This window comes from Lissotriton helveticus, chromosome 2_1 (assembly GCF_964261635.1).
Source record: "Lissotriton helveticus chromosome 2_1, aLisHel1.1, whole genome shotgun sequence".
Classification (NCBI taxonomy): Eukaryota; Metazoa; Chordata; class Amphibia; order Caudata; family Salamandridae; genus Lissotriton; species Lissotriton helveticus.
In genome coordinates, this window is record NC_136059.1 from 455162691 (window position 1) to 455176556 (window position 13866).

General features: G+C 59.5%; 16 non-coding genes across 16 annotated transcripts; all 16 read left to right on the top strand.

The window, feature by feature from the left end:
• The first annotated feature begins 813 nt into the window (after positions 1–813).
• Positions 814–977, top strand: LOC144820957 (U1 spliceosomal RNA). The gene has a single exon (XR_013608059.1). It is a non-coding gene; the product is annotated as a U1 spliceosomal RNA (small nuclear RNA).
• A 617-nt stretch (positions 978–1594) lies between these two features.
• LOC144820958 (U1 spliceosomal RNA) lies at positions 1595–1758 on the top strand. The gene has a single exon (XR_013608060.1). It is a non-coding gene; the product is annotated as a U1 spliceosomal RNA (small nuclear RNA).
• Positions 1759–2375: 617 nt separating this feature from the next.
• LOC144820959 (U1 spliceosomal RNA) lies at positions 2376–2539 on the top strand. Its single transcript, XR_013608061.1, has one exon. It is a non-coding gene; the product is annotated as a U1 spliceosomal RNA (small nuclear RNA).
• A 617-nt stretch (positions 2540–3156) lies between these two features.
• Positions 3157–3320, top strand: LOC144820960 (U1 spliceosomal RNA). Its single transcript, XR_013608062.1, has one exon. It is a non-coding gene; the product is annotated as a U1 spliceosomal RNA (small nuclear RNA).
• A 617-nt stretch (positions 3321–3937) lies between these two features.
• LOC144820961 (U1 spliceosomal RNA) lies at positions 3938–4101 on the top strand. The gene has a single exon (XR_013608063.1). It is a non-coding gene; the product is annotated as a U1 spliceosomal RNA (small nuclear RNA).
• A 617-nt stretch (positions 4102–4718) lies between these two features.
• Positions 4719–4882, top strand: LOC144820962 (U1 spliceosomal RNA). The gene has a single exon (XR_013608064.1). It is a non-coding gene; the product is annotated as a U1 spliceosomal RNA (small nuclear RNA).
• An 891-nt stretch (positions 4883–5773) lies between these two features.
• On the top strand, positions 5774–5937 carry LOC144820963 (U1 spliceosomal RNA). Its single transcript, XR_013608065.1, has one exon. It is a non-coding gene; the product is annotated as a U1 spliceosomal RNA (small nuclear RNA).
• Positions 5938–6554: 617 nt separating this feature from the next.
• Positions 6555–6718, top strand: LOC144820454 (U1 spliceosomal RNA). The gene has a single exon (XR_013607780.1). It is a non-coding gene; the product is annotated as a U1 spliceosomal RNA (small nuclear RNA).
• A 617-nt stretch (positions 6719–7335) lies between these two features.
• Positions 7336–7499, top strand: LOC144820463 (U1 spliceosomal RNA). The gene has a single exon (XR_013607790.1). It is a non-coding gene; the product is annotated as a U1 spliceosomal RNA (small nuclear RNA).
• An 891-nt stretch (positions 7500–8390) lies between these two features.
• LOC144820479 (U1 spliceosomal RNA) lies at positions 8391–8554 on the top strand. Its single transcript, XR_013607806.1, has one exon. It is a non-coding gene; the product is annotated as a U1 spliceosomal RNA (small nuclear RNA).
• A 617-nt stretch (positions 8555–9171) lies between these two features.
• Positions 9172–9335, top strand: LOC144820964 (U1 spliceosomal RNA). The gene has a single exon (XR_013608066.1). It is a non-coding gene; the product is annotated as a U1 spliceosomal RNA (small nuclear RNA).
• Positions 9336–9951: 616 nt separating this feature from the next.
• Positions 9952–10115, top strand: LOC144820965 (U1 spliceosomal RNA). Its single transcript, XR_013608067.1, has one exon. It is a non-coding gene; the product is annotated as a U1 spliceosomal RNA (small nuclear RNA).
• Positions 10116–10732: 617 nt separating this feature from the next.
• On the top strand, positions 10733–10896 carry LOC144820966 (U1 spliceosomal RNA). The gene has a single exon (XR_013608068.1). It is a non-coding gene; the product is annotated as a U1 spliceosomal RNA (small nuclear RNA).
• Positions 10897–11513: 617 nt separating this feature from the next.
• LOC144820967 (U1 spliceosomal RNA) lies at positions 11514–11677 on the top strand. The gene has a single exon (XR_013608069.1). It is a non-coding gene; the product is annotated as a U1 spliceosomal RNA (small nuclear RNA).
• A 617-nt stretch (positions 11678–12294) lies between these two features.
• On the top strand, positions 12295–12458 carry LOC144820968 (U1 spliceosomal RNA). Its single transcript, XR_013608070.1, has one exon. It is a non-coding gene; the product is annotated as a U1 spliceosomal RNA (small nuclear RNA).
• A 617-nt stretch (positions 12459–13075) lies between these two features.
• On the top strand, positions 13076–13239 carry LOC144820969 (U1 spliceosomal RNA). The gene has a single exon (XR_013608071.1). It is a non-coding gene; the product is annotated as a U1 spliceosomal RNA (small nuclear RNA).
• Positions 13240–13866: the final 627 nt, after the last annotated feature.

Genomic DNA, 13866 nt, shown 5'->3' on the forward strand with positions numbered 1-13866 from the left:
CTGTCCAGGGTGCTGCGGCTGGATTGGAAGGGGGCGTGGGCAAGAGGGGATAGCATGCAAAGTGCTGAGCCTGGGGAATGATGGGATAGTTGAAGCCTCCCACTCTGGGGACCTATCCAGAGACAGGGCAGTAGGCCCTGGCCAGGTGACATGTCTGCTCCTTTCGATCGCCAGCCCTGGGGCTGTGGCCTGGCTGCCAACCACTTGCCTCACCCTAGCCTTCCCGGGCCCAGACTCTGGCTGAGGCCCCCAGGCTGTGGCCCGGCGAGGGCTCTGCCCGGCGAGGGTTCTGCTGCGTTTGGGAGCGTTCGGGAAGGCGTGAGGGGCTCGGGGCGAGAACCCCTGCTCGCTTGCTGGCCGCTTTGTCTCTGACTTTCAGCCACAAGCAGTCAACTGGGGCCTAGCCAGGCAACAGGTCACTGCCTACCCTAGAGTTGGCTTCAGTGGCAGGTCTTGAGCATCAAAAGCCCCAAATCTCTGCTTCTATGCCCAAAATCGACCTGGCAAGCCCCCTTCTGTGAGTGCTGTAGCCCTGGCTTTCCCGCCCGTGTGAGCTGCGTGCAGTATAGTGAAAGCAGGGCCCTGGTGGGCGTGGACATGCAAATTTTGCAGGCCGGCCGAGGCCTGTGGGAAGCTGCTGTGGGTAGCTGCGCGCTTTCCAAAGTGGGCACAGGGCCCTTGGCTGGGCAACCTTGGGCCTCACAAGGCCCATGCTCTGCCTCGCCCGGCCTCAGGCCTTCCCTGTGTGGATGCCACCCTCGCTCTGCGGGGAGATGCCATGCGGGCCGCCCTCGCCCTGTCCCCTTCCAACTCATACTTACCTGGCAGGGGAGACACCATGATCACGAAGGTGGTTCTCCCAGGGTGAGGCTCATCCATTGCACTTCGGATGTGCTGACCCCTGCGATGTCCCCAAATGCGGGATACTCGACTGCATAATTTCTGGTAGTGGGGGACTGCGTTCGCGCTTTCCCCTGATCTCTGGTTTCAAGAAAGACAAAAAGGGAGAGAAAAATAAAAAGGAGTCTGGAGCACCCTTTGACGTTTCTTGTCGTCCGTCCAGGGTGCTGTAAGCTGGCTGGAATGGGGAGTGGGCGAGGGCCCATTACATATGCGAATTGACGAGCTTGGGGGATGCTGGGTTAGGGCTTAGAAACGTGCTTCTGGGCCCGATTTCGGCCTGGCAAGCCCTCTTCTCTGCTTGCCGTAGCCTTTGCTTGCGCACAGTTTGGAGGGCCTGACAGATCTGCTTTTGGGCCCGATTTCGACCTGCCAAGCCCTCTGGTGTGCTAGCTGTAGCCCTGGCTTTCCCCCCATGTGAGCTGCGTGCAGAGTAGTGAAAGCAGGGCCCTGATTGGCGCTGCTGGTGGGCGTGGACATGCAAATTTTGCAGGCCGGCCGAGGCCTGTGGGAAGCTGCTGTGGGTAGCTGCGCGCTTTCCAAAGTGGGCACAGGGCCCTTGGCTGGGCAACCTTGGGCCTCACAAGGCCCATGCTCTGCCTCGCCCGGCCTCAGGCCTTCCCTGTGTGGATGCCACCCTCGCTCTGCGGGGAGATGCCATGCGGGCCGCCCTCGCCCTGTCCCCTTCCAACTCATACTTACCTGGCAGGGGAGACACCATGATCACGAAGGTGGTTCTCCCAGGGTGAGGCTCATCCATTGCACTTCGGATGTGCTGACCCCTGCGATGTCCCCAAATGCGGGATACTCGACTGCATAATTTCTGGTAGTGGGGGACTGCGTTCGCGCTTTCCCCTGATCTCTGGTTTCAAGAAAGACAAAAAGGGAGAGAAAAATAAAAAGGAGTCTGGAGCACCCTTTGACGTTTCTTGTCGTCCGTCCAGGGTGCTGTAAGCTGGCTGGAATGGGGAGTGGGCGAGGGCCCATTACATATGCGAATTGACGAGCTTGGGGGATGCTGGGTTAGGGCTTAGAAACGTGCTTCTGGGCCCGATTTCGGCCTGGCAAGCCCTCTTCTCTGCTTGCCGTAGCCTTTGCTTGCGCACAGTTTGGAGGGCCTGACAGATCTGCTTTTGGGCCCGATTTCGACCTGCCAAGCCCTCTGGTGTGCTAGCTGTAGCCCTGGCTTTCCCCCCATGTGAGCTGCGTGCAGAGTAGTGAAAGCAGGGCCCTGATTGGCGCTGCTGGTGGGCGTGGACATGCAAATTTTGCAGGCCGGCCGAGGCCTGTGGGAAGCTGCTGTGGGTAGCTGCGCGCTTTCCAAAGTGGGCACAGGGCCCTTGGCTGGGCAACCTTGGGCCTCACAAGGCCCATGCTCTGCCTCGCCCGGCCTCAGGCCTTCCCTGTGTGGATGCCACCCTCGCTCTGCGGGGAGATGCCATGCGGGCCGCCCTCGCCCTGTCCCCTTCCAACTCATACTTACCTGGCAGGGGAGACACCATGATCACGAAGGTGGTTCTCCCAGGGTGAGGCTCATCCATTGCACTTCGGATGTGCTGACCCCTGCGATGTCCCCAAATGCGGGATACTCGACTGCATAATTTCTGGTAGTGGGGGACTGCGTTCGCGCTTTCCCCTGATCTCTGGTTTCAAGAAAGACAAAAAGGGAGAGAAAAATAAAAAGGAGTCTGGAGCACCCTTTGACGTTTCTTGTCGTCCGTCCAGGGTGCTGTAAGCTGGCTGGAATGGGGAGTGGGCGAGGGCCCATTACATATGCGAATTGACGAGCTTGGGGGATGCTGGGTTAGGGCTTAGAAACGTGCTTCTGGGCCCGATTTCGGCCTGGCAAGCCCTCTTCTCTGCTTGCCGTAGCCTTTGCTTGCGCACAGTTTGGAGGGCCTGACAGATCTGCTTTTGGGCCCGATTTCGACCTGCCAAGCCCTCTGGTGTGCTAGCTGTAGCCCTGGCTTTCCCCCCATGTGAGCTGCGTGCAGAGTAGTGAAAGCAGGGCCCTGATTGGCGCTGCTGGTGGGCGTGGACATGCAAATTTTGCAGGCCGGCCGAGGCCTGTGGGAAGCTGCTGTGGGTAGCTGCGCGCTTTCCAAAGTGGGCACAGGGCCCTTGGCTGGGCAACCTTGGGCCTCACAAGGCCCATGCTCTGCCTCGCCCGGCCTCAGGCCTTCCCTGTGTGGATGCCACCCTCGCTCTGCGGGGAGATGCCATGCGGGCCGCCCTCGCCCTGTCCCCTTCCAACTCATACTTACCTGGCAGGGGAGACACCATGATCACGAAGGTGGTTCTCCCAGGGTGAGGCTCATCCATTGCACTTCGGATGTGCTGACCCCTGCGATGTCCCCAAATGCGGGATACTCGACTGCATAATTTCTGGTAGTGGGGGACTGCGTTCGCGCTTTCCCCTGATCTCTGGTTTCAAGAAAGACAAAAAGGGAGAGAAAAATAAAAAGGAGTCTGGAGCACCCTTTGACGTTTCTTGTCGTCCGTCCAGGGTGCTGTAAGCTGGCTGGAATGGGGAGTGGGCGAGGGCCCATTACATATGCGAATTGACGAGCTTGGGGGATGCTGGGTTAGGGCTTAGAAACGTGCTTCTGGGCCCGATTTCGGCCTGGCAAGCCCTCTTCTCTGCTTGCCGTAGCCTTTGCTTGCGCACAGTTTGGAGGGCCTGACAGATCTGCTTTTGGGCCCGATTTCGACCTGCCAAGCCCTCTGGTGTGCTAGCTGTAGCCCTGGCTTTCCCCCCATGTGAGCTGCGTGCAGAGTAGTGAAAGCAGGGCCCTGATTGGCGCTGCTGGTGGGCGTGGACATGCAAATTTTGCAGGCCGGCCGAGGCCTGTGGGAAGCTGCTGTGGGTAGCTGCGCGCTTTCCAAAGTGGGCACAGGGCCCTTGGCTGGGCAACCTTGGGCCTCACAAGGCCCATGCTCTGCCTCGCCCGGCCTCAGGCCTTCCCTGTGTGGATGCCACCCTCGCTCTGCGGGGAGATGCCATGCGGGCCGCCCTCGCCCTGTCCCCTTCCAACTCATACTTACCTGGCAGGGGAGACACCATGATCACGAAGGTGGTTCTCCCAGGGTGAGGCTCATCCATTGCACTTCGGATGTGCTGACCCCTGCGATGTCCCCAAATGCGGGATACTCGACTGCATAATTTCTGGTAGTGGGGGACTGCGTTCGCGCTTTCCCCTGATCTCTGGTTTCAAGAAAGACAAAAAGGGAGAGAAAAATAAAAAGGAGTCTGGAGCACCCTTTGACGTTTCTTGTCGTCCGTCCAGGGTGCTGTAAGCTGGCTGGAATGGGGAGTGGGCGAGGGCCCATTACATATGCGAATTGACGAGCTTGGGGGATGCTGGGTTAGGGCTTAGAAACGTGCTTCTGGGCCCGATTTCGGCCTGGCAAGCCCTCTTCTCTGCTTGCCGTAGCCTTTGCTTGCGCACAGTTTGGAGGGCCTGACAGATCTGCTTTTGGGCCCGATTTCGACCTGCCAAGCCCTCTGGTGTGCTAGCTGTAGCCCTGGCTTTCCCCCCATGTGAGCTGCGTGCAGAGTAGTGAAAGCAGGGCCCTGATTGGCGCTGCTGGTGGGCGTGGACATGCAAATTTTGCAGGCCGGCCGAGGCCTGTGGGAAGCTGCTGTGGGTAGCTGCGCGCTTTCCAAAGTGGGCACAGGGCCCTTGGCTGGGCAACCTTGGGCCTCACAAGGCCCATGCTCTGCCTCGCCCGGCCTCAGGCCTTCCCTGTGTGGATGCCACCCTCGCTCTGCGGGGAGATGCCATGCGGGCCGCCCTCGCCCTGTCCCCTTCCAACTCATACTTACCTGGCAGGGGAGACACCATGATCACGAAGGTGGTTCTCCCAGGGTGAGGCTCATCCATTGCACTTCGGATGTGCTGACCCCTGCGATGTCCCCAAATGCGGGATACTCGACTGCATAATTTCTGGTAGTGGGGGACTGCGTTCGCGCTTTCCCCTGATCTCTGGTTTCAAGAAAGACAAAAAGGGAGAGAAAAATAAAAAGGAGTCTGGAGCACCTTTCGTCGTCTTCTGTGGTCTGTCCAGGGTGCTGCGGCTGGATTGGAAGGGGGCGTGGGCAAGAGGGGATAGCATGCAAAGTGCTGAGCCTGGGGAATGATGGGATAGTTGAAGCCTCCCACTCTGGGGACCTATCCAGAGACAGGGCAGTAGGCCCTGGCCAGGTGACATGTCTGCTCCTTTCGATCGCCAGCCCTGGGGCTGTGGCCTGGCTGCCAGCCACTTGCCTCACCCTAGCCTTCCCGGGCCCAGACTCTGGCTGAGAACCCCAGGCTGTGGCCCGGCGAGGGCTCTGCCCGGCGAGGGTTCTGCTGCGTTTGGGAGCGTTCGGGAAGGCGTGAGGGGCTCGGGGCGAGAACCCCTGCTCGCTTGCTGGCCGCTTTGTCTCTGACTTTCAGCCACAAGCAGTCAACTGGGGCCTAGCCAGGCAACAGGTCACTGCCTACCCTAGAGTTGGCTTCAGTGGCAGGTCTTGAGCATCAAAAGCCCCAAATCTCTGCTTCTATGCCCAAAATCGACCTGGCAAGCCCCCTTCTGTGAGTGCTGTAGCCCTGGCTTTCCCGCCCGTGTGAGCTGCGTGCAGTATAGTGAAAGCAGGGCCCTGGTGGGCGTGGACATGCAAATTTTGCAGGCCGGCCGAGGCCTGTGGGAAGCTGCTGTGGGTAGCTGCGCGCTTTCCAAAGTGGGCACAGGGCCCTTGGCTGGGCAACCTTGGGCCTCACAAGGCCCATGCTCTGCCTCGCCCGGCCTCAGGCCTTCCCTGTGTGGATGCCACCCTCGCTCTGCGGGGAGATGCCATGCGGGCCGCCCTCGCCCTGTCCCCTTCCAACTCATACTTACCTGGCAGGGGAGACACCATGATCACGAAGGTGGTTCTCCCAGGGTGAGGCTCATCCATTGCACTTCGGATGTGCTGACCCCTGCGATGTCCCCAAATGCGGGATACTCGACTGCATAATTTCTGGTAGTGGGGGACTGCGTTCGCGCTTTCCCCTGATCTCTGGTTTCAAGAAAGACAAAAAGGGAGAGAAAAATAAAAAGGAGTCTGGAGCACCCTTTGACGTTTCTTGTCGTCCGTCCAGGGTGCTGTAAGCTGGCTGGAATGGGGAGTGGGCGAGGGCCCATTACATATGCGAATTGACGAGCTTGGGGGATGCTGGGTTAGGGCTTAGAAACGTGCTTCTGGGCCCGATTTCGGCCTGGCAAGCCCTCTTCTCTGCTTGCCGTAGCCTTTGCTTGCGCACAGTTTGGAGGGCCTGACAGATCTGCTTTTGGGCCCGATTTCGACCTGCCAAGCCCTCTGGTGTGCTAGCTGTAGCCCTGGCTTTCCCCCCATGTGAGCTGCGTGCAGAGTAGTGAAAGCAGGGCCCTGATTGGCGCTGCTGGTGGGCGTGGACATGCAAATTTTGCAGGCCGGCCGAGGCCTGTGGGAAGCTGCTGTGGGTAGCTGCGCGCTTTCCAAAGTGGGCACAGGGCCCTTGGCTGGGCAACCTTGGGCCTCACAAGGCCCATGCTCTGCCTCGCCCGGCCTCAGGCCTTCCCTGTGTGGATGCCACCCTCGCTCTGCGGGGAGATGCCATGCGGGCCGCCCTCGCCCTGTCCCCTTCCAACTCATACTTACCTGGCAGGGGAGACACCATGATCACGAAGGTGGTTCTCCCAGGGTGAGGCTCATCCATTGCACTTCGGATGTGCTGACCCCTGCGATGTCCCCAAATGCGGGATACTCGACTGCATAATTTCTGGTAGTGGGGGACTGCGTTTGCGCTTTCCCCTGATCTCTGGTTTCAAGAAAGACAAAAAGGGAGAGAAAAATAAAAAGGAGTCTGGAGCACCCTTTGACGTTTCTTGTCGTCCGTCCAGGGTGCTGTAAGCTGGCTGGAATGGGGAGTGGGCGAGGGCCCATTACATATGCGAATTGACGAGCTTGGGGGATGCTGGGTTAGGGCTTAGAAACGTGCTTCTGGGCCCGATTTCGGCCTGGCAAGCCCTCTTCTCTGCTTGCCGTAGCCTTTGCTTGCGCACAGTTTGGAGGGCCTGACAGATCTGCTTTTGGGCCCGATTTCGACCTGCCAAGCCCTCTGGTGTGCTAGCTGTAGCCCTGGCTTTCCCCCCATGTGAGCTGCGTGCAGAGTAGTGAAAGCAGGGCCCTGATTGGCGCTGCTGGTGGGCGTGGACATGCAAATTTTGCAGGCCGGCCGAGGCCTGTGGGAAGCTGCTGTGGGTAGCTGCGCGCTTTCCAAAGTGGGCACAGGGCCCTTGGCTGGGCAACCTTGGGCCTCACAAGGCCCATGCTCTGCCTCGCCCGGCCTCAGGCCTTCCCTGTGTGGATGCCACCCTCGCTCTGCGGGGAGATGCCATGCGGGCCGCCCTCGCCCTGTCCCCTTCCAACTCATACTTACCTGGCAGGGGAGACACCATGATCACGAAGGTGGTTCTCCCAGGGTGAGGCTCATCCATTGTACTTCGGATGTGCTGACCCCTGCGATGTCCCCAAATGCGGGATACTCGACTGCATAATTTCTGGTAGTGGGGGACTGCGTTCGCGCTTTCCCCTGATCTCTGGTTTCAAGAAAGACAAAAAGGGAGAGAAAAATAAAAAGGAGTCTGGAGCACCTTTCGTCGTCTTCTGTGGTCTGTCCAGGGTGCTGCGGCTGGATTGGAAGGGGGCGTGGGCAAGAGGGGATAGCATGCAAAGTGCTGAGCCTGGGGAATGATGGGATAGTTGAAGCCTCCCACTCTGGGGACCTATCCAGAGACAGGGCAGTAGGCCCTGGCCAGGTGACATGTCTGCTCCTTTCGATCGCCAGCCCTGGGGCTGTGGCCTGGCTGCCAGCCACTTGCCTCACCCTAGCCTTCCCGGGCCCAGACTCTGGCTGAGGCCCCCAGGCTGTGGCCCGGCGAGGGCTCTGCCCGGCGAGGGTTCTGCTGCGTTTGGGAGCGTTCGGGAAGGCGTGAGGGGCTCGGGGCGAGAACCCCTGCTCGCTTGCTGGCCGCTTTGTCTCTGACTTTCAGCCACAAGCAGTCAACTGGGGCCTAGCCAGGCAACAGGTCACTGCCTACCCTAGAGTTGGCTTCAGTGGCAGGTCTTGAGCATCAAAAGCCCCAAATCTCTGCTTCTATGCCCAAAATCGACCTGGCAAGCCCCCTTCTGTGAGTGCTGTAGCCCTGGCTTTCCCGCCCGTGTGAGCTGCGTGCAGTATAGTGAAAGCAGGGCCCTGGTGGGCGTGGACATGCAAATTTTGCAGGCCGGCCGAGGCCTGTGGGAAGCTGCTGTGGGTAGCTGCGCGCTTTCCAAAGTGGGCACAGGGCCCTTGGCTGGGCAACCTTGGGCCTCACAAGGCCCATGCTCTGCCTCGCCCGGCCTCAGGCCTTCCCTGTGTGGATGCCACCCTCGCTCTGCGGGGAGATGCCATGCGGGCCGCCCTCGCCCTGTCCCCTTCCAACTCATACTTACCTGGCAGGGGAGACACCATGATCACGAAGGTGGTTCTCCCAGAGTGAGGCTCATCCATTGCACTTCGGATGTGCTGACCCCTGCGATGTCCCCAAATGCGGGATACTCGACTGCATAATTTCTGGTAGTGGGGGACTGCGTTCGCGCTTTCCCCTGATCTCTGGTTTCAAGAAAAACAAAAAGGGAGAGAAAAATAAAAAGGAGTCTGGAGCACCCTTTGACGTTTCTTGTCGTCCGTCCAGGGTGCTGTAAGCTGGCTGGAATGGGGAGTGGGCGAGGGCCCATTACATATGCGAATTGACGAGCTTGGGGGATGCTGGGTTAGGGCTTAGAAACGTGCTTCTGGGCCCGATTTCGGCCTGGCAAGCCCTCTTCTCTGCTTGCCGTAGCCTTTGCTTGCGCACAGTTTGGAGGGCCTGACAGATCTGCTTTTGGGCCCGATTTCGACCTGCCAAGCCCTCTGGTGTGCTAGCTGTAGCCCTGGCTTTCCCCCCATGTGAGCTGCGTGCAGAGTAGTGAAAGCAGGGCCCTGATTGGCGCTGCTGGTGGGCGTGGACATGCAAATTTTGCAGGCCGGCCGAGGCCTGTGGGAAGCTGCTGTGGGTAGCTGCGCGCTTTCCAAAGTGGGCACAGGGCCCTTGGCTGGGCAACCTTGGGCCTCACAAGGCCCATGCTCTGCCTCGCCCGGCCTCAGGCCTTCCCTGTGTGGATGCCACCCTCGCTCTGCGGGGAGATGCCATGCGGGCCGCCCTCGCCCTGTCCCCTTCCAACTCATACTTACCTGGCAGGGGAGACACCATGATCACGAAGGTGGTTCTCCCAGGGTGAGGCTCATCCATTGCACTTCGGATGTGCTGACCCCTGCGATGTCCCCAAATGCGGGATACTCGACTGCATAATTTCTGGTAGTGGGGGACTGCGTTCGCGCTTTCCCCTGATCTCTGGTTTCAAGAAAGACAAAAAGGGAGAGAAAAATAAAAAGGAGTCTGGAGCACCCTTTGACGTTTCTTGTCGTCCGTCCAGGGTGCTGTAAGCTGGCTGGAATGGGGAGTGGGCGAGGGCCCATTACATATGCGAATTGACGAGCTTGGGGGATGCTGGGTTAGGGCTTAGAAACGTGCTTCTGGGCCCGATTTCGGCCTGGCAAGCCCTCTTCTCTGCTTGCCGTAGCCTTTGCTTGCGCACAGTTTGGAGGGCCTGACAGATCTGCTTTTGGGCCCGATTTCGACCTGCCAAGCCCTCTGGTGTGCTAGCTGTAGCCCTGGCTTTCCCCCCATGTGAGCTGCGTGCAGAGTAGTGAAAGCAGGGCCCTGATTGGCGCTGCTGGTGGGCGTGGACATGCAAATTTTGCAGGCCGGCCGAGGCCTGTGGGAAGCTGCTGTGGGTAGCTGCGCGCTTTCCAAAGTGGGCACAGGGCCCTTGGCTGGGCAACCTTGGGCCTCACAAGGCCCATGCTCTGCCTCGCCCGGCCTCAGGCCTTCCTGTGTGGATGCCACCCTCGCTCTGCGGGGAGATGCCATGCGGGCCGCCCTCGCCCTGTCCCCTTCCAACTCATACTTACCTGGCAGGGGAGACACCATGATCACGAAGGTGGTTCTCCCAGGGTGAGGCTCATCCATTGCACTTCGGATGTGCTGACCCCTGCGATGTCCCCAAATGCGGGATACTCGACTGCATAATTTCTGGTAGTGGGGGACTGCGTTCGCGCTTTCCCCTGATCTCTGGTTTCAAGAAAGACAAAAAGGGAGAGAAAAATAAAAAGGAGTCTGGAGCACCCTTTGACGTTTCTTGTCGTCCGTCCAGGGTGCTGTAAGCTGGCTGGAATGGGGAGTGGGCGAGGGCCCATTACATATGCGAATTGACGAGCTTGGGGGATGCTGGGTTAGGGCTTAGAAACGTGCTTCTGGGCCCGATTTCGGCCTGGCAAGCCCTCTTCTCTGCTTGCCGTAGCCTTTGCTTGCGCACAGTTTGGAGGGCCTGACAGATCTGGTTTTGGGCCCGATTTCGACCTGCCAAGCCCTCTGGTGTGCTAGCTGTAGCCCTGGCTTTCCCCCCATGTGAGCTGCGTGCAGAGTAGTGAAAGCAGGGCCCTGATTGGCGCTGCTGGTGGGCGTGGACATGCAAATTTTGCAGGCCGGCCGAGGCCTGTGGGAAGCTGCTGTGGGTAGCTGCGCGCTTTCCAAAGTGGGCACAGGGCCCTTGGCTGGGCAACCTTGGGCCTCACAAGGCCCATGCTCTGCCTCGCCCGGCCTCAGGCCTTCCCTGTGTGGATGCCACCCTCGCTCTGCGGGGAGATGCCATGCGGGCCGCCCTCGCCCTGTCCCCTTCCAACTCATACTTACCTGGCAGGGGAGACACCATGATCACGAAGGTGGTTCTCCCAGGGTGAGGCTCATCCATTGCACTTCGGATGTGCTGACCCCTGCGATGTCCCCAAATGCGGGATACTCGACTGCATAATTTCTGGTAGTGGGGGACTGCGTTCGCGCTTTCCCCTGATCTCTGGTTTCAAGAAAGACAAAAAGGGAGAGAAAAATAAAAAGGAGTCTGGAGCACCCTTTGACGTTTCTTGTCGTCCGTCCAGGGTGCTGTAAGCTGGCTGGAATGGGGAGTGGGCGAGGGCCCATTACATATGCGAATTGACGAGCTTGGGGGATGCTGGGTTAGGGCTTAGAAACGTGCTTCTGGGCCCGATTTCGGCCTGGCAAGCCCTCTTCTCTGCTTGCCGTAGCCTTTGCTTGCGCACAGTTTGGAGGGCCTGACAGATCTGCTTTTGGGCCCGATTTCGACCTGCCAAGCCCTCTGGTGTGCTAGCTGTAGCCCTGGCTTTCCCCCCATGTGAGCTGCGTGCAGAGTAGTGAAAGCAGGGCCCTGATTGGCGCTGCTGGTGGGCGTGGACATGCAAATTTTGCAGGCCGGCCGAGGCCTGTGGGAAGCTGCTGTGGGTAGCTGCGCGCTTTCCAAAGTGGGCACAGGGCCCTTGGCTGGGCAACCTTGGGCCTCACAAGGCCCATGCTCTGCCTCGCCCGGCCTCAGGCCTTCCCTGTGTGGATGCCACCCTCGCTCTGCGGGGAGATGCCATGCGGGCCGCCCTCGCCCTGTCCCCTTCCAACTCATACTTACCTGGCAGGGGAGACACCATGATCACGAAGGTGGTTCTCCCAGGGTGAGGCTCATCCATTGCACTTCGGATGTGCTGACCCCTGCGATGTCCCCAAATGCGGGATACTCGACTGCATAATTTCTGGTAGTGGGGGACTGCGTTCGCGCTTTCCCCTGATCTCTGGTTTCAAGAAAGACAAAAAGGGAGAGAAAAATAAAAAGGAGTCTGGAGCACCCTTTGACGTTTCTTGTCGTCCGTCCAGGGTGCTGTAAGCTGGCTGGAATGGGGAGTGGGCGAGGGCCCATTACATATGCGAATTGACGAGCTTGGGGGATGCTGGGTTAGGGCTTAGAAACGTGCTTCTGGGCCCGATTTCGGCCTGGCAAGCCCTCTTCTCTGCTTGCCGTAGCCTTTGCTTGCGCACAGTTTGGAGGGCCTGACAGATCTGCTTTTGGGCCCGATTTCGACCTGCCAAGCCCTCTGGTGTGCTAGCTGTAGCCCTGGCTTTCCCCCCATGTGAGCTGCGTGCAGAGTAGTGAAAGCAGGGCCCTGATTGGCGCTGCTGGTGGGCGTGGACATGCAAATTTTGCAGGCCGGCCGAGGCCTGTGGGAAGCTGCTGTGGGTAGCTGCGCGCTTTCCAAAGTGGGCACAGGGCCCTTGGCTGGGCAACCTTGGGCCTCACAAGGCCCATGCTCTGCCTCGCCCGGCCTCAGGCCTTCCCTGTGTGGATGCCACCCTCGCTCTGCGGGGAGATGCCATGCGGGCCGCCCTCGCCCTGTCCCCTTCCAACTCATACTTACCTGGCAGGGGAGACACCATGATCACGAAGGTGGTTCTCCCAGGGTGAGGCTCATCCATTGCACTTCGGATGTGCTGACCCCTGCGATGTCCCCAAATGCGGGATACTCGACTGCATAATTTCTGGTAGTGGGGGACTGCGTTCGCGCTTTCCCCTGATCTCTGGTTTCAAGAAAGACAAAAAGGGAGAGAAAAATAAAAAGGAGTCTGGAGCACCCTTTGACGTTTCTTGTCGTCCGTCCAGGGTGCTGTAAGCTGGCTGGAATGGGGAGTGGGCGAGGGCCCATTACATATGCGAATTGACGAGCTTGGGGGATGCTGGGTTAGGGCTTAGAAACGTGCTTCTGGGCCCGATTTCGGCCTGGCAAGCCCTCTTCTCTGCTTGCCGTAGCCTTTGCTTGCGCACAGTTTGGAGGGCCTGACAGATCTGCTTTTGGGCCCGATTTCGACCTGCCAAGCCCTCTGGTGTGCTAGCTGTAGCCCTGGCTTTCCCCCCATGTGAGCTGCGTGCAGAGTAGTGAAAGCAGGGCCCTGATTGGCGCTGCTGGTGGGCGTGGACATGCAAATTTTGCAGGCCGGCCGAGGCCTGTGGGAAGCTGCTGTGGGTAGCTGCGCGCTTTCCAAAGTGGGCACAGGGCCCTTGGCTGGGCAACCTTGGGCCTCACAAGGCCCATGCTCTGCCTCGCCCGGCCTCAGGCCTTCCCTGTGTGGATGCCACCCTCGCTCTGCGGGGAGATGCCATGCGGGCCGCCCTCGCCCTGTCCCCTTCCAACTCATACTTACCTGGCAGGGGAGACACCATGATCACGAAGGTGGTTCTCCCAGGGTGAGGCTCATCCATTGCACTTCGGATGTGCTGACCCCTGCGATGTCCCCAAATGCGGGATACTCGACTGCATAATTTCTGGTAGTGGGGGACTGCGTTCGCGCTTTCCCCTGATCTCTGGTTTCAAGAAAGACAAAAAGGGAGAGAAAAATAAAAAGGAGTCTGGAGCACCTTTCGTCGTCTTCTGTGGTCTGTCCAGGGTGCTGCGGCTGGATTGGAAGGGGGCGTGGGCAAGAGGGGATAGCATGCAAAGTGCTGAGCCTGGGGAATGATGGGATAGTTGAAGCCTCCCACTCTGGGGACCTATCCAGAGACAGGGCAGTAGGCCCTGGCCAGGTGACATGTCTGCTCCTTTCGATCGCCAGCCCTGGGGCTGTGGCCTGGCTGCCAGCCACTTGCCTCACCCTAGCCTTCCCGGGCCCAGACTCTGGCTGAGAACCCCAGGCTGTGGCCCGGCGAGGGCTCTGCCCGGCGAGGGTTCTGCTGCGTTTGGGAGCGTTCGGGAAGGCGTGAGGGGCTCGGGGCGAGAACCCCTGCTCGCTTGCTGGCCGCTTTGTCTCTGACTTTCAGCCACAAGCAGTCAACTGGGGCCTAGCCAGGCAACAGGTCACTGCCTACCCTAGAGTTGGCTTCAGTGGCAGGTCTTGAGCATCAAAAGCCCCAAATCTCTGCTTCTATGCCCAAAATCGACCTGGCAAGCCCCCTTCTGTGAGTGCTGTAGCCCTGGCTTTCCCGCCCGT